This window comes from Diadema setosum, chromosome 9 (assembly GCF_964275005.1).
Source record: "Diadema setosum chromosome 9, eeDiaSeto1, whole genome shotgun sequence".
Classification (NCBI taxonomy): Eukaryota; Metazoa; Echinodermata; class Echinoidea; order Diadematoida; family Diadematidae; genus Diadema; species Diadema setosum.
Genome location: NC_092693.1, coordinates 23,111,408 through 23,132,216, shown reverse-complemented (window position 1 = coordinate 23,132,216; position 20,809 = coordinate 23,111,408).

Here is a 20,809-nt window from a genome sequence, read left to right as displayed (position 1 = left end):
ATCTCGTGGGCAAATAATCTAATGTTGTAGATTATGTTTCCCCAAGTTTCTCCCGCTTAGCACACACAAGACCTGAAAGTTGCCAGTGTTGACGTAGAGTAAACCCCATATTCCAGGAGTTTTATGCTAGATTGCAAGTCTTCTCGTCATTTTTATCAAATTTTTCAGAAGTTTTCTCAACATTTCACTGATTTATGCTGTCCTTCTTTCCTTAAAAATTATACCCCAAATATCATTCCTATGCTTGGAACAGTTTTGGATGAAATACCCCTGGGAGATATTTCTAACTTTATCCCATGGGGAATATTATATGATTAATGTGTTGGTTTGAATTCTTCCAGAAACCCTTGACAATAATTGTGTTGAATGAGATGACTTCTGTGACAGCATTGCTATATAGCAGAAAGCATCAGAAAGCCAGGTCTCTGTGAATGGCTAATCCTAAATCATTTGGTAGCCCTGAATATGGACAGTGTGAATCCAGTCACTATAGCTACAAGTGTAGTTGGTCTATAAGTTTCGCACCCTAAGTGAGGTCTGTACATGTACAATGTATATTGGTCTGAAACCAATAAAGGATTCTCCACAGAGATATGTCTTAAAGATAGGATTGAAAAAAAAATAATAAAAAACACATATTATGAAACCTATGAAAGATTCAGTATTTCACATCCAACTTACAAACAACTTGTTTCACTGTGGTCCTCAAATTTGGAGATAAATCTGGATAAGATAGTTTTATAAATCAAAACTTCAAACACTGTAGGTGCGTTTGCCAAAACAAGTACAATCTTTCTAAATTCAGAGGAAGATGTGTTGAGTTACTCATGGTGTTCCCTTCACATTTGCAGCTTGCAATATCTTTCCTCTTAAGTGTTCCTTGAAAAGTTATTAATATACAAATGATGCACAGGATAGAGTGTGTTAGTGTAGGCGTGGTGCACTCGAGGGTATTTACAATTGTGAAACATGCACGAGGCGAAGCCGAGTGCGCACCACATTGTAAATACCCGAGAGTGAGCTACGCCTCCACTAATGCCACGAAATAATCCTGTGCATCATTTGTTTTATAAAATGGGTCGAAAATTGGAAAACTAACATCATTTTTCAGTGTTTTTCACGTACCTTTGTGGGTCAGGACGTCCGAAGATGTTCATCCCAAACATTTACGCACGTTGCACTCGCGGAAGTCACGCACATACAGTATAAGTATAATGGGGGGTTGGGTTTCCGGACACTTAAGTTCCCGCATGAAAACTTACTTATTTTACATAGAATATGCACCCTTTACCTTAAAGACTTGATATAGACTCCTCATATAGGCCTACTAGACAACATACTCTGAAAACGGCGTGAGAATTAACCTGCTAAATCGTTGGATTTGCTCTTCAAAGTGACTCCATGTACGCGTCCGGTCCCATAACGCTTGGTCTACTGTACTGTACAAAGTGTACGTATAGTAGAGTATACGTACGTACGCCACACATGTTATGCACAAGGGAAGACAGGCCGGCTGGCCGGCAGCCCGAACTAGAAGTTGTTTACAGGATTGACAGCGCGTATGCATGCAATTCATCAAAGGAGCCGCCGCGCGCACAGACGATCGGTAATCTATCATAGGATTACAGGCAGTGCAATTGTACTGAAGTTAAGGAAGGAGGTGTGTCTCATTTCAGCGCTTCCTATTGGCTACATTCTTGGACCCATTTTATAATTCAGCATAATAGCAGATAATGTGAATAGTCCCACAGGTTGATTCTGTGTGATGTGTTTCTCCATCTTGCTGGTAGTGACAGATAGGACTTCATGTGAGCAGAAAATTAGAGGAAATCATCTTTTTTGTTTGTCAAAAGAAGAAGAAGGAGAGGGAAATGACCAATAAGTATGGAGAAATTTCTACTTTACAATAGCCCAGGTCTGGTGGCATATACCAAGATGGGTTATTCAAAGACAATATTTAGTTCGGTGAAGGAAAAGTCAAATGAAAATGTCGAATAATAATGACAGCTTCTTTCGACATGGCATTATTCTGTCCCAAGCTCTCACACACATTAGATTTGGATATGATTATATTGATAAACGATCAAATACATATTTATTTATTTGTTTGTTGAAGCTGTCAAGAGACAGCTACCTGATCTTTAAATTGGGTACCTGCATTTTCTAACAGTATACCTTGGGGGATCATCTGGTTTCAACCGTATCGATGCCCTCAAAAAGATGTCATTGTGGGAAGAGGAAAATCCTGCTCCAGAAACAAATCCGCCCGACCCAGTGACAAACCAAAATAAATACGATTGGACGGTTTGCAATCACCCGTTGTAAGCTGGTCCTGCTTGTGCTAGAATATCTGCTTCATCTTGTTCAAATTGTTAGATTTTTTCCTCATGAGAGCAAGCTTGTTGAGGGCGTGGCATGAAGGTAGATGACAGAGTTTGGAATGACCGTTGTGATCTGTCCAAGTCTGTCTCAAAGTTGTTGTTGTTGTTGTTTTTTGTGTTAGTTATCCTGAATTATTTCATGCAGTTTTTTGTTTCACTTTTTGTTTCTCATTTCTTGGTTCAATCAGTAAAGCAGGATCGCTAAATTAGTGGCGATATATTTACTTTGCACCTGTAAAAATGCTGGATAGATGCGATGCGTGCTATTTTCCCAGTACAGAACGATCTGGATAAAGACAGTAGTTGAGGATGAACAATCATCATGAAATGCCTGATCCAATTCATTGCATGTCATGTTCAGAATGGAGTTTGTGTCTTGAAGTAACACCCTTCTCTTATCCATTCTAGTTGAAGCAAGGATAAGTCTGAATAAGGTACAGTATGGTATGAACAAGGAGGCACATGTACTAGCCTAGTTTTATACCTGCTTGGTATCGGTGAATACTGTATTAATATGTATCTAAATGTGGCAGTGGTTGTTTCAGAATGTACACCCAAGTCACAAGAGAAAACAAAGAAACATATCCCAGAATCATCTAGAAGGTGGTACCTAAGGTAGCTGTTTCTTGACAGCTTCAACAACAAAAAATAGATATGTATTTGATTGTTTACCAATATAATCATATCCCATCTAATGTGTGTGTGAGCTTGGGACAGAATAATGCCAAGAACGCTGTCATTATTATTCAACATAATTGAGCAATCCTGCTTTACTGATTGAACCAAAAAATGAGAAACAAAAGTGGAACAAAAAACAGCATGAAATAATTCAGGATATGAACTAGGTGTTAGATGGCCAATGAGCAATGCTCTCGCCAAGTGAAATAAATTGTGAATGGTATAATAACCTGACACCCTGTGCAGTGCAGAGTGAAGAACTGAATAGGCATATGTCATCGCATCAGCTGAAAATGTGGCATATTGTTCCTGTCAGGAGGAATAGAAAACACTTGTCTCATCTTCTGTGCTAGGGTTGCTGTACACGTTATTTCTTTTCTAGGCAGAAAGGGCTCTATAGAGTAGAAGGGGCATGGCTGGTTGAAAAAAAAATTGTTTGACAGTTGTTTCTAATCGGACGACGACCAAAAACTGGCCATGCTCCAAATCAAGGGATCAGATTTGCATCAGCTGACTTGCAGGCAAATGTGAGGGTAGGCTTGTGTTCTTCTGCGGAGATGTGATGGCACCAAGACAAAAGAATCGCCTGCTCGGCAATAATAGATATGAAGAAACAAAAACAAAAACTAAACAAAACAAAAATAAACCAACCACAGACATTCTCAAGAACATCTGTTTTGGGGAGGAAGTGATGCGGAGTGACGCGTTGTTGCGCTCATCGTGAAATTTCGTATAGTCCGCATCATAGTCAAGAACTTGGTGGGAGTCACATACGGGCCGTTCTCTCCTTCCTGTCAAATCTGCCTCCATCTGGCTCGATTTCCGTCGTCCAAACTCCTGTGAAAGCCTGACACAGTGAAAAAAAAAAAGAAGATATGGAAGAAAAATACTATTTACTGGCAATTTCTTATTTGTTTGAAGGTGTCTGTTAGTCAGCTAAAAAAAAACAAACAAACAAACAATGAATGAATCATTGCAGGATGGGGGATGCAAATATTGCAAATTGAAACAGAGCTAAATAATTACTTGTAGCAAGGATTTCAGTTGAATGAATGGAAAGCATACATGCTGCGTGTATGTTACTCAAAATGGTGTGTGTTCTTTGATGCAGTCGACTTTGCTATGAAATGAACACTTTAGACTTTAAATGCATTATAAGCCTAAGTGAGTTTTATTTTAGGATGAAGAAATAGTATGTGTGACTGTATGATCTTGTATTTATGCATTCATTTATGTGCATTTGCAGCTGCTGAGCATATTATGGTTTAGTATGGCATTAGTATGGTGTCACTGCCAGATCATGGACTGTAATCTAAACAGTGCATAATGAGAGTCAGGGGGGGGGGGGGTCCCAGTCATATTGTGAATATTAGATGATAGAGGTAGGCATTTGATTTGATTGGTCAATCAAGGGGCCAACTTCTGAAGCCATGTTGTAGAAGAAAAGCAGTTTGCTAGGGGGTGGGGGGATGAATGATAATGCTTTGTCACTTGCTTGTGATGACTACAAACCCAAGTTGATGCCAACTTAGCTAAGAGGGAAAACTGAATGGATTTTTTTTTTTTTTTTAATACTCCGGTAACATGCAAGTTCCTTAACCCTTCCGGTATGAGAGATTTTGAACAGCGTGTAAAACACTGAGGTTTTCTGTACCAATTGGCAACCCAACCTCACTAGAGGGGTATAGAATGTTATGTGCATCTACTGCAATTTTTGTATTAATTATCAGAACATAATCTGCCTGCTGGCATATACTGTATGTTGATAACAAAGACAAACTGTGACACTGCCAGGGTGCAATGATTACACATGTGAGCACTTAATGTTACTCAAAATATAAACATATTCAGGCATTTAGTCTATTTCTGACTAGCAGATTCTAAATGTTAGTCCCAATGATGCTCAGTCATAATTCTGGGTATAGGTGTTTTATGGCCTTTTTGAGCGATCCCTACTACAGCTGTATTTCTACAAAATGAGCAGCTTTTCTGTATTGTCAGTGAGTTGCGAACAAACAAGTTGCAAATAGTTGGCTGACTGAAAACTTGGACATCAGTTGCATTTTTTTTTGTTTTACTTTTTTCTTCCCTTTTTTCTGTATATTTTTTTTTTTTCAAGTAGATTAGAAAGTGAAGAAGAAAGTCTTGCATTGAATAATTGAAACCTCGGACAATGCACTGTTGGTCAAGCTAGTATTGACCAGGTCTCCATCCCGCATCTTTCACTGCAAACATGACCTTAACGTGCCATGTGTTCCCACTCAGAATTCTACTGGTAGCCTACTACTTTTGACGTGTCCTTTTATCTCTTTTTTTTTCCTCTCTCGTTTAACTTTAACTGCATCTTCAGCCACCGATCTACCCTCACTTTTCACCAGGATGACGTTGCCTTTCTTCCTATATTTCTCTTTTCCACCCAAGGGAAGTTTTACTAACTGATCTGTTTCCAAGCGTAAGTTGACTGGTCCTAAACATATGACAGTAATAAATGTATCACACTCAATTGAATATTTCCAATAATGAACATCTTTCTGTTTTTTCCAGAGTCAAGAGAAAGATGCTGAAAATCCATGGATGTCAGATACAGACCATATTTCTAATGTCATTTGGTATCAAATTTCCAACTTCTGAAACTGTCATTCCCAATATCCGTCCGTTTGCTCTGTCTTTAGGGTAATTTCTCCAGTCACTTGTCCAAATAAAATACATACGTGCTGTGTGGGGCCATCACTCAAGCAATCACGAAGAGCTGTAATGATTATCTTCCTTAGTTATTTGTAACCGTATGGGTGGTTTTATCCATGCCCTTTTCATGTGTGGTTCGCTTTCAGGTCAGCCAAGTGGCATCTGCAAGCGTAAGAGTGCAACATTTTTGATTCTCACATACTGGGTGGATCAGTGTACTCCCAAAAGCATTCATATAGTCAACCTTGCCTAAGTCTTCCTGGTGCAAGTCAAAAAATGGCTAAGTCAAAATAAAATTCAACCCAGATGGATATGAATATGTGTTAGTTGTATTGTGTAAGCCAAATTCATGTAAATCAAAGGATTTTCTGTGGTCCCTTTATTGATATGACTCAGGCAAGCTTGACTGTGTTTAAACATTTTTAAGCTACAACTTGGAGTAATGGTATATATATATATATATTCTGATGGTTACTTGATGCTTTTTATTGCAAGTCTGAAAGCAAACCAGAGATAGGGAAGCCCCATCTAGAAGCCATTTGATGACCATCTAAATCTCTTGACTTATACAGAACTATTTAAAGAAGCTTAATATGCATAGCCTATACATTTCTCACTGATGGTCAATTGTTGAATCTGACCATTCTATTGGTCGCAGTGACCAATGGAGTTATTCTTTGACTGAATTAAGAATTGGAGCGGGGTCCACTGGTTGAGCTTTCTCCTGGCTCATGAATAATAAATGATGTCCCCCCCCCAAAAAAAAAAAAAAAAAAAAAGGCCCTGATTCTGGTCCACTCAGCATTGGATCTTTGCTAATAATCATTATAACACAAACAGTAGAGTCTTTGAAGAAAGCTTGTGTCTATTAAAGAAGTTTATAACTGCAAACATAGAACTGCATATGAAATATTTCATTGACAAACTGAGAAATTTACATGGGCCGACAACTTTCTAAATGCATGCCTCCGAGTTTGATGAATCTCACAAAAATTGGGATAGGCTGGAAGGGTTATCGGATCTGAGTGATAAACTTGACGCAGATGAGCTCTGTGTTAATAGAGTTTACTGGTACGGTACTGTTCCAGCTTAGGTCTGAACTCTGTTGTTGTCATCAAGTGGTTGCTCTTTTTTTTCGTAGCGGTTTTTGTTTTCTTTTTTTTTCTCTTTACCACAACAGTAGTATCATTGCCCCATTGGGTTCACATGATCGTCATCTCACAAGACTTGCTGGCAGTTGCGTAGAAATCCGTTGCCGAAGGTGCGGGCGGCCCGTTATTGAATGTTTTGGTTTATATACTCGATGATTGTGTGCTCTCTCTTTTCACTTGCCACGCATGCATTTTCTCTGCCGATCCGCTCAGATTGTTGTAACCTAAGCATAAATGTATCAGAAGAAAAGAAGACTGTATATAGGGTGCAATGTCTTTGACATGAAAACTGATGCTTGGCCAGATGCATCAATTTTGATTTGAAAAAGACCAAGACATATATGAAGAGGGTATGTTTACATCTTAGGAAGACAAGTGTAGTCAAGACACAGATATAGTTTTGGCAATGTATGTCAGAGTGAGGTTTTGATAAGGATGATTTGGGTGGGATCTGGAATATTGGTACATGGGACCTTATAGTTGTTATTCCCAAGTAGTCAGGCGACATATTTATTAAATTTTGTGAGGGTTTATATTGGTGTGTATCCTTGTGTGTTTTATAAGTCCACTTTTATCAACCACAAATCTCACATACAATGTACATAATGGATTTGTGTGTATGTGGGGGGGGGTGTTTGTTTATTATGGTCATTACAAGCAGTTGAAACTACAACATGGAAAATTAAAATGGATGTTTTCAGTAGTTAGCACCCTTTTGTGTTTTGTTTCATTTCTCTCTTTTTTTTTTGTATTTTTGATATAGATTAGGAGCATAGTCTGTGTTTAAGATTTGATGCATGTTTGGATCAACTCCAGCTCCAAGTCTATTTCTGTCAGGATCATAGACACTTGAGTGTGTTTTCACATTTGCCTTTTTGAGGTAAAAATAAACACAAAATCTTAATTTTGCTGTAGAGTGTAAGAGTGATATCAAAATAAAAGTTGAGTGGTGTAAAGATCTAAACTGTGTATAAGCAGACAGAGTGGCTGTGAAGCAATCTAGGGTATATTCAGGAGTGCTCCTGAACCGCTTGAACTCCTGTATACACAGTCATCGATGTTTAGAATGTTCCGGAAGCGATACCTGCTGCGTGTGCTGTGCATGCATTTGAAATTCCTGTCAGCGCGATGATTACCATGACAGTTTATAGGCCGTGTACCTCTCTTGGCCACTTTATACATGATCTCGTCGGGCAGTGACTTTACATTTTCATAGACAAGCTCAGTATAAGAGACACAAGTCAAAGCTCTTCAGGAGCCCTCCTGTGCTGGATTTTGTTTAAAAATTGGGTATTAGTCCCCCCTCCCCCCCCCCCCCCAAAAAAAAAAAAAAAAATCTCCAAGAGTAAGAGAGAAAGATGAACCTGAAACTATTTTGCTATATCTGTGCACATGCCAATCTGCCCCTGTGAGAATGGCATTGTATCACCATGGTATGATGATTTTAAATGTGAATGATCTCAGCGAGTGTTTGCTGAAATCCCTGAGATGGACAAGCCAAAGTAATCTATAGGCACACATGACTGATAATGAATACCTCCAGAAATGTCTTAGCAGGTGTGAATAATTAACAAACCATGAGCCAGTTATTTTTCTTCAATTCTTTGCTATTCAAAACATATAGCTACTGTGCAAGCTGCACAAAATGATTTTATCACATTTGTTTTTCTTTGACACCCTATGCATATATACCAGCAGATCGCACCAGTGTACTAAATTTTAAGGCTTTTGTGTCACATGTATTAGATTGATAGCATATCGAGGAAATGCGGGTAGTCATATCAGGGCAATCAGTGACGTGTACCTTGAGGCGATATTGTTGAACTTTCTTTTCCATCGATTTCACATCTGTATGGGATTTTTTTTTAATTCATTCATTTCATCTATTGCCAACGTTGCAAACCACAAGAGGCTGTTCCACCACTTTTGCGCTTAGAAATATCTCGGGTCGTTTCTGCAACTGTAATGGAGCCATAAAGACGGGCCATTCTGCACACCAATATCTGCATTGTGGTGAGCCTATTAGCTTTGGATTGACTATTACAAGATACACGAAAGTAGTTCATGATTTTTTTTTTTTTTTTTTAGTAGGCCATCATGTCCCAAGACCCACTCTGTACTGTGTGTGTGTGTGTGTGTGTGTGTGTGTGTGTTTGGTTTTACCATATCTCCTGATCATAATTTTTTACTTGTTTAATTGTGTTTCATTTCAGATTGAGCAAATTCTTTTATTTGAACCCTTGTGTCATATATATGTATAATTTGTTACATAATCATCAAAGGCCATTTAATTATTGCTAATTCTTAAATTTGTTTTTAAATTGGCAAAACATTTTTAAAGAAATTACTTCCTATTGCTCTCTCAAATCAGCAACTATTTATTATGCATATGGAACAAGTGGTTAGGGAAGGAGGAATAGTTGTGGCTTTTGTCCCTGGGTGGAAAAGACCACTTAAGGGCTTTTTACGCTTATGTTTCTTAACCCCGGACTTTCTCTGACCCAGGACTATCGTTAGTCCCGTACCAATTTTTTCAGCTTTTTACTCTCGCCAATTAGTCCCATACTATCTCTTGTCCGGGGCTAAGGAGAAAACTGACCTTTTTACACTCGTATTTCTTAGCCCCGGACTTTCCAAACACATGAATATTCATAATTACGCTGTGTACTGTACACGTACACGCACGCACCGGCAGCACTTGATTACCTCGTTTCTGATTGGTCAGTGAGGGTCGGACTTCGTCTCCGTCGCTTAGCCCAGGATTATTTTTTTGTTCTGTTTACACTCACTTGCTTGGCACCGCAATTGCGGTGCTAACCCCTGCTATTTTGCAGGGCCAGATAGTACCGTACTATCGGTGGGGCTAGCCCACTTTGGCAAAAACGAGTGTAAACAGAAAGTGGGCTAAGGATAGTCCCGTACCAACGGTGGGGCTAAGGCCCCCCCCCCCCCCCTTAGCCCCACCGTTGGTCCGGGGCTAAGCAAAAATTTACAAGTGTAAAAAGCCCTAGACTATGAATCACAAAGTCCTAGGTTCAAGTCCCCTGGCAGCAGCGGGTGTGCCTCCAGGTTAGAAACTTTGTCGTCATTGCCAAGACCATAATACCACGGGACTTTGAGTTCAGCCCAGTGGATGCTTGGGACCAAGCAATCATTGCCTTCTTGGTGGTCACAGGGCATAAGTCGGTTCAAACTACTTCAATCAAATTCAGTATCCTCTCTAGTTTTTCCCATCAGGTTTCAGTTTTCATCAGACTGTGAACTTGATGAAATGCCCGAGCAATGACTGCAGTTTTGATGACGTCTTACAGGATGTGTTTTAGAGTTGAATGTTTCAGCCATGTATGAGTGGGGTTCTTTTTGAAGCTTCTCCCTGACAAATGATGTGATCTAAGTCTGTGTCAAGCTAATATCTTTCACAATTAAATTAATATTGGAACAGTGAAAGCTGCCATAGGCCTGTCTTCATCAGACTGAAATTTCAAAAAAGCATGCTATTTTGTGGTAGGAAATAATAGCCCGATGTCAAATTAACCCACTATTTGTACAGTGGAGATGCAAGTAGTGCGCTATTTAATTGCCAAAATTTTCTCCAAAATCTTGGTCTAGTTTGTGAAATAGCATACTAATTTGGGAATTAGCACACTATTCAGTTGTGGCTCTATCAGTTGGAAATTTTCTCAATGCCATTATTTGAACCATGCACTGAGCCCCAGAACTCAGCGTAGATTTCTGTGACTGAGCAAGTTGCGCGCTTGCAAGCCGAGTGATGATTCAAAAGTACGCATGCATCAACTTCGGGCTAATTTTCCCAAGCGGGCTATTTTCAAGCTGATGAAAATTCACACTCTTAATAATATCGGACTATTTTCCTGAACTGCAAAATGGCCCACTAGTTTGAATTTATGATGTAGAATGTGGGTGTTATTTGCAATTAGACCTCCTTGTTGTATAGATTACTGGTAGACATTGTACATTTACAAGAGATGTTAGTTTGAGACAATTGATGCTTTGTGAATGATAAGATTATTCAATTTCATCAGCAGGTTTGCTTGTCAAGAGTCTTGCATCTTTTCCAATGAAAAAATGTTGTAGTCCCGCCTGGTAAACTACATTGTGTTATCTGCTTCTCTTTTATCCCTTTTCCCTACAGCTTTGATTTAGTGCATTTTAAAACTAAAATAGAAACTTAGCACCAACTTTGATTGATGCTGTAGCAGTCATCTTAACAAAAATGCCTCTGATGAAGTTGTTGTCATGTCATGTTGAATTACTGTAGTATATCACTTTAGCAACTCCTCAACAAGTCCTCAGATTCCTTAAATTTACAGTTTTTTTCCATTTTTTCTCTTCTTTTTGGAGATTTTGAGTTTAAATATTAAATTTAAACCTACTTTGCATGTAATATACAATTCGAAGCATAGAAACTAGCTACAAAAGTGAATGTGTAAAAAGTTTGGTGTGTTATTACAATTCATACACCACTTTGGCTAATTTAGGTCAGGGTCACATGGAAACTTCCCTGCTCGCGTTAATACTGTGACTTAGTCGTTGCAGAGAGTTTTTGTGCTTGATGATGTTACTTACAACTGCAGTATGCAAGGCACAGCAGCTGTAGCAGCTATACCATCACTTCTAGCAGGTTTTTACTGAGGAAAGCAGCTCTCGAAAGTTTGAAGACGGCAATAATGTTTTAGTACCCTGTCGATTACCAACTTCACAGAAAAGTCCACAAAAGTTTCCTGAGCAGACAGAGAAAATGCATGAGTATGGCTTTGTGTAAGTGATGTGTGATATGTTGTGGGAGCAGGGCACCTGTGAATGTTTCTAGAGATAAATGGTGGCATATAATGCTGTGTCATCATCATCATCATCATCATCATCATCATCATCATCATCATCATCATCATCATCATCATCATCATCATCATGGTCGCGAGCCACATGAGTGATAAAATGTGACCTTCTTGAACAAGGGTGAGTTCATCGGAGCTAGGAATGACAAATGTTGTGGTAGAGGAATCATTGGCACATAATATGATGGATGCATCTTTTTCTCACAATCTGGTAGTGAAGAGAGTCATCAAATACTACCAAATAACCAGCAAAATTGTCCTGTCATGATGGCTTCATTCTGGTATCTGGTGTGTGATGCATGTAGAATCAATTTCCATGGCACTTCTTCAGGAATGACTGCATGGGAAGTGCCATCAAGACCAAAGATATGAAGCTGGCTGTCCTCTTGCATGGCATGGTCACGATGCAAACATGGCCTGGATAAAGTCTCTACATAGTGTACCTCTCACTTCTATCCTATGTTAAGTAAGAGGAGCAATGGGAATTCAATAAAAACATTTCCAGGAAGAAAGAAATCAAAATGCTGTATGATCCCGCATGGAATTTGAGCCCACATTTGATGGAAGGAAATGAAGTCAGCAAAGATGTATTAAATGCTACTGAACTTCATCAAACCTATTTCTAGTTGATCTGGTGGCCACATCAAAGACGTAAAGTGATTATTCCATCTCATTGTACAGTGACAACTTTGTGTATTCTGGCACAGAATAGTTTCTGCACAACTACAATGGCAACGAAGTTCTTGATATTCTGCACTAAGATGAAAATATGAGTAAGTCTAATTATAGAAGTGCTCACCCAAACAAAACAAGTGATTTTTAGGTTGTGCTTTATATGGAGCAATGTCTTCAGCTGCCAAACTTTTCTATCAAGTCAAGCAGAGCAATATACATGTGTGTTTAATGGAGAACTTAGTGAAATTGTGCACTACCTGAGGATTGTCAAACGAAGGGGGGGGGGGGGTACAGAATTATTTTTGGTCTTATCTGGCTGTTTAAACATATGTTTACAAATCTAAGTCTGAGATTGCTCACAGCTTTATGGATGTGGCTTGCAAGATCTTGGCATCCAGAAGAGAGCTTGAATGTGGAAATGAGATTTAGAAAAAGGGTGGTCATGGAAATGTCTCCAAAAGTGGAAATATATGCACACAAGTTTGGTCCTCGACAGAATATACAAGATAATGTTCTGTTGCTTTATCTTATCCTTGCTGGTACAATGTAGTTTGTCTCTTCTCCGTCCATTCCCCCACCCCCCCCCCTTGTTCTTGCCAGCTATCTCCAATTTACAAAGAGCAGTTGCATGCTGTATGGTATGGAGTCTTCAGCTGATTCTGCCCAAGTGGCATATGGAATTATCTGCCCACCCCCCCCCCCCCCAACACACACCCACTATTACATGGCTATGTTGTATGCAAAATGTATTGTATGTTGTAAAGTTGGATTTAGTGTGAATGTGATGAGGAAAGGTTGTGTGACTCAGTAGAGAATAACACAGGTAAGTCAGTTGTTGGGGGGGGGGGGATGAAATGAAAGGGATTACAAAAAAATAAATATGACACCACCTCAGGAATACCAGCAACAGTTAGGAAAAGGTAATCATAGTATACCATGTGGAAGCCAAGCAGTACCAACCAAGCCTATTGAGTTAGAAAATAAATCTGTACTTCACAGCTGGGAATAAACGTGCTGGTATTGAGAACCAACATTCAAGCACAAATGAAAACAAAACAAAACAAAACAAAATATAAAGCTGATTGAAACTGCAGACTTTTATTGCATTAAAAATGCAAAACTACAGTATTCTTTTAACACGTGTCCACAGTTCTCAATAAACCGTAACTGTAGACAGTTTAGTCTGGAAACTGTTTTATTATAACTATTGTTAACATTTTGTGTATTTAACAACACTTAACATCTATTTTACAGATTCAAATTTTTATGCTGGTCGTTCCTATCCCTAACTCACAGTTTAGAACTATTTTAAAGCACCATTGCTGGGTTTCTGTTTCGTCTGCAAATGGTAAATTATGCCTTTAAGGTGCATGTGTGAGTATGGCTATTGTATGCTATAGCTCTGACCTTGGTTGACTTAGTTTTTGCAAGAAGAATCTTTGAATGATTTGTCTTTAACCAAGAGAGAAAAATACACTGTAAATGGTCTGCTGAAGAAGGAGACAAGCAGATTGAGGTGCAATTGTGTCTTTTGTCGTCATGGCAATTGACGCAATGTATCACTGTTGGTAGGCAGACTCTATGCACCATGGCATATGAATGGAAATGCTTTTGTGCATGACAGCTCCTATGAAGTGGAACTTTGTTGACATAACTTTTGTTTGGATCCTTTAACAGATATTTGATGAGTGGGATGAGTTGGCAGCGTTTGCTTGACACAAAGAAATCTGGGTCCTATCGAGATATTTCGATTCGATTCAATTTTATTTTTGCATTGTATTTCTGAAGTTAATACAGTCAATAAATCATCTAAATGAAATACATGATTACAAGAAAGAACTAATGTTTACATATTAGCAGAGGAATGAAGGAAAGAACAATGCAGGAGACCACTAAAGTAAGCAGAAATGTTGACGGTCTCTAAAGAAAATACACATGAGGGAGAAATTCAAATTTCTCAGTGACGCAACTTATCAGAGGATTCAGGGTCTTAATTGCAGATCAAAATCTTCTTAAATGCATGATTTGTCTCATCTTTGAAAAGATTATGGAATTCATGGAAGGGAGGGGGTAGGGGTAAAGGGAGCTGTAGATGTAGAGAGACGTACCCCCATATGCTGATGAATGCAATGTATCCGGTAAGAGTTGGAGCGGAAGTAAAAGAGAACAAGGCTGTGCTCACTGCTGTGGGATGCTGCTGCTATGTATCGACCGATTGTTTGATCACCGGTGCAGGCTGTGTGTGGGTTTCTGGTTTCATTGCGTGTTTAGGGAGCTGAGGGTCCGCGGCCGCATGCCACGGAGCCGCCTCGCTCTCCGCACCGGCCGTGGTTTCACTGGGCCACCTGAGTCAACAGATCTCAGCCGGGGAGATCCGAGGGATAGGGGACGGTGTGTTTTTTAATGCGCCCGCAATATGTAGGGAAACAAGAGCAAACTTGTTTCACTACACATTTTTCTTCGTAACCGACATATTTCTTTAACTCCTGTTTCTTTTTCTTCTTCTCCTCCTCCATCATCATCATTTTCTTCTTTTTGTTAGCCTTCATTTTCATCTTTTTATCTTTCTTCTTCATTTATTTATTCATCTTCTGTGTCTTCATCTTTTTTTCATTCTTCATCTTCTTCTCCATCATCTCCATCTTTTCTCTTCTCTCTCCATTATTGTTTTTTCTTTTTTGTGTGTATGCTTGTTAGTGTTTTTGTATCTTTCTCTCTTTTATTCAATTGCTGATTCAGACCCGAACATGATACATGACTGTAATGACATGAATCAACTGGAACTCTGTTCAATCTTAGTTGTGCACGCTGTGATAATCAGTGTCAATTCCTACGGGTGTTTCACCTTCCCTAAGTCCATCAAGTCTTGGTCAAGTGAGACATCTTTAACCCGTTGAAGACAGACTGATTTTGCTATGACAAGCATTTCCCATAGGCACCTGCCCGAGTATTCTCGGGATTTGTCCTCAACGCGTTGAGATGTATATCTGGAGAGTTTGCGTAGGCTGCTGGCCGTAACGAGGTAAGACACTCTTGAGCTGACTGTAACTTGCAAAGACAGAGGCAAATAAAAGCTTAATTGGTTGTGATGAACTGGGCGAGAGAGGAAGGGCCTACGTCAGTTAAAAGGGATCACTGTCGATTATTTACCCAACAAGCAAAATTTGTCAGAAGAAGCGTGTATTGTTCAGTGGCAAGGAATCAAGCACATCTGAGGAAGTAGTCATAGAGCCACACACATAAACATCATGCAAATTTGTTAATGCTAACTTTACACTTTTACTGTAGCTAGGGTAAATTAAAGGGATGGTGTAGTTTTGGTTGAGATAGGGGATTCGGATTTTAACTTTTTGGGAGATGGTTAGAAACCGCTCTTGAAATATGAAAGAGCATACAATTCTCAGAGGTACTCAAAGTTTATCTGATGAAAATTGGTTTTGACATGGCTGAGATATTCAACATAGAGTGATCCTTATACAAGATGGGACCCACCATTTATTTGGATTGCTTTGTGTCACTCTGTTTTTGGATATCTCAGCCATTTCAAAACCAATTCCTCTTCAATAGAATCACATGATCTTTAACATTCCATTGAGTGGTTTCTAGAAATCTCGTGAAAAGTTGAAAGCTGAATCCTCCCCTCAACCAATACTTTACCAGCCCTTTAATTGTGTTCATAAATTTTTTCCTCGTATATATTCTTGTGAGTATGTATGTGTATGTTAGGGGGAGGGGGGTATGCTTGTAGAAGAACCAGCTGGTCATATACTCTGAGAAGTGAGGTGATTTCATGTTAAGGTAAAGTTATTTGAGCTAGGAGCTCTCCAATGTTCATATTTGCATTCGAATTGTGGCATAGTGCAAACATGTAGATCAAATGAGGAAGGGGGGGGGGGAGGTGGGATGGGTTACACAAGAAGAGTATGGATACTCGTTTTTGTGCTCATTACTTCATATTTGGCTGTGCTTCAGTGAGGTGAATGACATATCGCTGATGTCTTCTGTGAGTGTTGAATGTAGGACTTGCACAACCTCATTTGCTCTTAGAATTCATTAGAATATAGGTAGGAACAGCACTTGTAGTGCTTTAAAGGTGAAGGTTTGTTTGTTTCTTCATTTCCCATTTGAGAGGATGGCTGGATAGCCCCTGTTGTGTGGACAAGTGATTGAAGTGATATTTGCCTTTGAAATAGAGGTAAATAGATGAATATATGGCATTCATGAAAATATGGTTGTTGAAATGTCAATAGTATTTTATTACCGAGTAAACAGAAAACATGATTTAAATTAGTTATTAGAGCAACATTTTTTTCCCCCTCAAGAATCTTTCCAGAAACAGTTGTTTTCTGTATGGATTTGTTGTGGAAATTTAACAAGAAAAAAAAAAGAGAGCAACAATATCTACTTTGTTTGCTGTTATACAATGTGTGGCATTTAATTTTACCTTGATATAGAATATATGATATAACTAATAAGTGAGATGCTTTGTCGAGCAGCAGCTGCCATCTGACTACACAGTTTGTTTACCTCCACCCCCCACCCCCCCATCCCCCTGGTGTCACATGATTCTCAAACATTTATAGCTACCTGTAACCGCAAGAGCAGCATGTTTTATGAGCTATGACTCGTCTGCAGGGCTTTGGCAAATAAGTTTCAGTCTGTATTGGCAGTACAAAATATAGGCCTACTCTTCAAACTTCACAATTCACTATACAAGATACAAAATACCAAATACGAAATACTCCGATGTTGCCACAAGCTCATTTAGAGCAAAGATGGGACAGAGTTGTCGGAAGTAAAAAGGTCACAGTTGTCCTGTTGGTTTGCTCGTCTGTGTCTTGACGGTCCCGAGATATCACGATCAGCTGTGGCGGCAGCAGGGCTGAAGGTGATACCATTACTGTGCTCCAATTTCTCATGGTGCATGCAGTATGTTTTATACCTCTCATGACCTCCCCCGTTGTGTATCTGCCCCAAATGAGTATCCCAAAGGTGCACCTGTACTTCCCAGCTGCAGGCGACCTTGTTCCTCCATGTCCCCTTGCAGATACCATCACCTGTGTGTGTTGCAAAAAGAAAAAAAGAAAAAGGAAAAAAAGAAGGTGGAATGTTAGTTTGGCCTTGGCCAGGAAACTGAGTCACATGATCCCTCAATTCCATACCAGCTGATCAACAAACAAATATGAAGAGAAGCAAAACAAAGTCAATGTGCACGTTGTGAAAAACTTGCCAGCATGTTTAAGTAACTGAGAGGTATAGTTGACACCCATGTGTAACTCAGATTATAAAGATGTATCATTGATTCAAATGTTTGCACTCTTGTCCAACTTCTATTTGATAATCCTGCCTTGGGCAAAAAGAAGTGATTGGGTTAATTCCATTCTCAGGGAAAAAAAAAAGGTCTTATGTATTAAAGTTACCACCGTGCAACCAGTACATTGGCTCATGTTACTCACCAGACACATCCTTATGTTTTATTGTTTTTGTTTCTTTCTTACCTCTTCATCTGTTGAGGAAGATTCTCTTATAGTGACCAACAGTTTCATGTTGGACGGCCATGAAAAAGATATGACAACCTTTAATGTTTGTCATTAATCATAAAATAGCTTCTTTTTTTTTTTTAACCCTTTGAATACGAGTCCCGAGTATACTCGGGCAGGTGTCTATGGGAAATGCGTGTTGTAGCAAAATCAGTCCGTCCCCAACGGGTTAAATAGCCAGATGCCACCAATGGAAAACTCTAGTATATTTTGTTGTATACACAATTTGTTACCAATGCAGCACTGCCAACCAGTATGTTTTTACAATGTTGAGTATTTGTGTGTTTGCTATGTTCTTTGAATAAAAAAAAAAATGTTTTTTATCAGACATCATGATCATACTATGCTTAGAATGTGCAATATTTCTGCTTTTTGATCTGTATAGCTTAAGCATCCTTTCAGATATCACATATAAGTACAAAGAAGGTTTGTTTTTCTTGCTAGTGGTACTTTATTAGTTGCTTTCTAAGGCTGCATTCATGCGAAACTAGAATTGCGTTTCTAAACGTGTTTAGTCCCTAAACGTGTTTTGTTGCGTTGCGTTCATGCGATTTTTCAAAATGCCGATCTGAATCACAGAAAAAAGGGCGTTTTGAATCATGATTCTGCCAGAATCACAATCACAGAAAGGGCATGAACGCAACCGTGATTTCAATCATGATTCTATTACATCATTGTGTGCTGTGCGCATGCATGTCTCACGGGGCATATCCCACAGCTTCCCGTTCGATTTTGGAATTTACCATGAGGGGCAGTGAACTAATGTAAATTCAGTTGAAAAACCAAAACATCTGATAACTTACTCCCTTTAAAGGCATAATTTACCATTTGCAGATGAAACACAACCCAGCATTAGTGCTTTAAAATAGTTCTAAAATGTGAGTTACGTATAAAAACAACCACTGTTAAAAGTTTAATCCGTATAATTGATGTTGAGTATTGTTAAATACACAAAATGTGAACAGTAGATATAATAAAAATGTTTCCAGACTAAACCGTCTCCGGTTATGGTTTATTGAGAAAAATATTGATATCTCCCTGTATTTTAGGCTTTATTGCAAAGATTTTATATGGGAGGATGTTCTGTGATACAAATTACAATAGAGCTACTCATATGCATTAAATGTGATATCTTGAACATTTTTTAAAATCACTGCTCCCAAAGGTAAACAAGACCTTTTAAAGGACAAGTTCACCTTCATAGACATGTGGATTGAGTGAATGTAGCAATATTAATAGAACACATCAGCAAGAGTTTGAGGAAAATCGGACAATCCGTTTAAAAATCATGAATTTTTGAAGTTTCTGCTTAGTCACTGCTGGATGCGAAGACTACTACAGCTTGTGATGTCACATGAGTACAACGATATAAAGAAAGTAAAAGGAAAATTAAAGATATTTTCACTTTTCTCGCATACTAAAAGAACACTTGACTTCCCTCTATCAGAAGGCAAGGGGGAATAATATTACCCTTAACATACATCAGTGACAAGTCGGAGAAGTGTGCACCTTTTTCAAAAAGTAAAATTTTGTGAAATTCTCTTTATATTTTCCTTGTATCGTTGTATGCATGTGACATCATACACTCTAGTAGTCTTCTCATCCAGCAGTGACAATGCAGATACTTTAAAAATTCATAACTTTTAAACAGATTGTCCAATTTTCCCCAAACTTTTACTGATGTGTTCTACAAATATTGCTGCATTCACTCAATCCACATGTATATGAAGGTGGACTTGTCCTTTCGTAGTTCATCGTAGTGTGTTCTCTCTCTCTCTCTTGCTTTATTTCTTTGCAAGGAAAACAACAGCAACAACAAAATGTTTGAGAAGAGAAAGAAGCAAAAGTGGATAGCACAGTGGTTGTTCTGTGTTTGCCAGAATTTGACCTGTGACTTTCCCCCCAGCCTGGAACGCTAAGTTGTCTGCCAGAAGAGATGTATGATGAGTTTGGCAGAAGCGGGAGAGATCTCTTTGTCTGCATTACACACATACACACGCACACGCACACTCTTTGTACCAGAATACCAACTATGCAAGTCTCAACTCCATCTCTGTAGTCAAGACACAGCTCAATATCACATCCATTTTTTTTATTAATGATTTTTTTATCTGTCGTGGACGTTGAAATCCTTACTATGGAGCAATTTCACATCATGTGGGCTGTAATGTGCAACTTGCATGATACAACCATCACAGGTTGCCCTCATCCTTGGGCTTAAGGAGGAGTTGGTTCCGGTCAATATATGCGCAATGGGATATTGACCTTGGGAATGGGATATTGATCTTGGGAGACGAAATGGTAGCTCCTGGTGACCCCAGAGAGGAAACAGATTCAATTATTCAGATATGTATATATACACACACGTATGGATACATAGATTAGATTTCTGCATTACACAGGACTTTTTTTTATTTGAATTTGAAGACAGTATGAGGAATGTTATGATCAACATTTAGACCACTTGGCTGTGTTCAAAGTACTTAGCAGCTCCAGTTTCGTGGCCAGCAGGTGTGAGGGGAAAAAAAAAAGAGAAAGAAATACTGAAAATATGTTTCTATTGTAACATATTTGGTACCTGGATATGACGATACCAGGGTTAGGCCTTCTCAAATTGGCAACCATACACACGGCTTGCACCTGTGCAAGCCAGTCGATCGGCAGCCCATCTGACGATGGCACATATTCAGTGCTGGCCATATGCCGCCGAGGTGTGTGGACATGGCCGCATGTGTGTCGTATGTAATTTCTCCCAGCTCTGAATCAATCTGCACTGAATGATGAAATTGTCCTATCAATTCTGGGGGCCTCTTTTGACATTCGAGAAGGCATTGGCAATATGT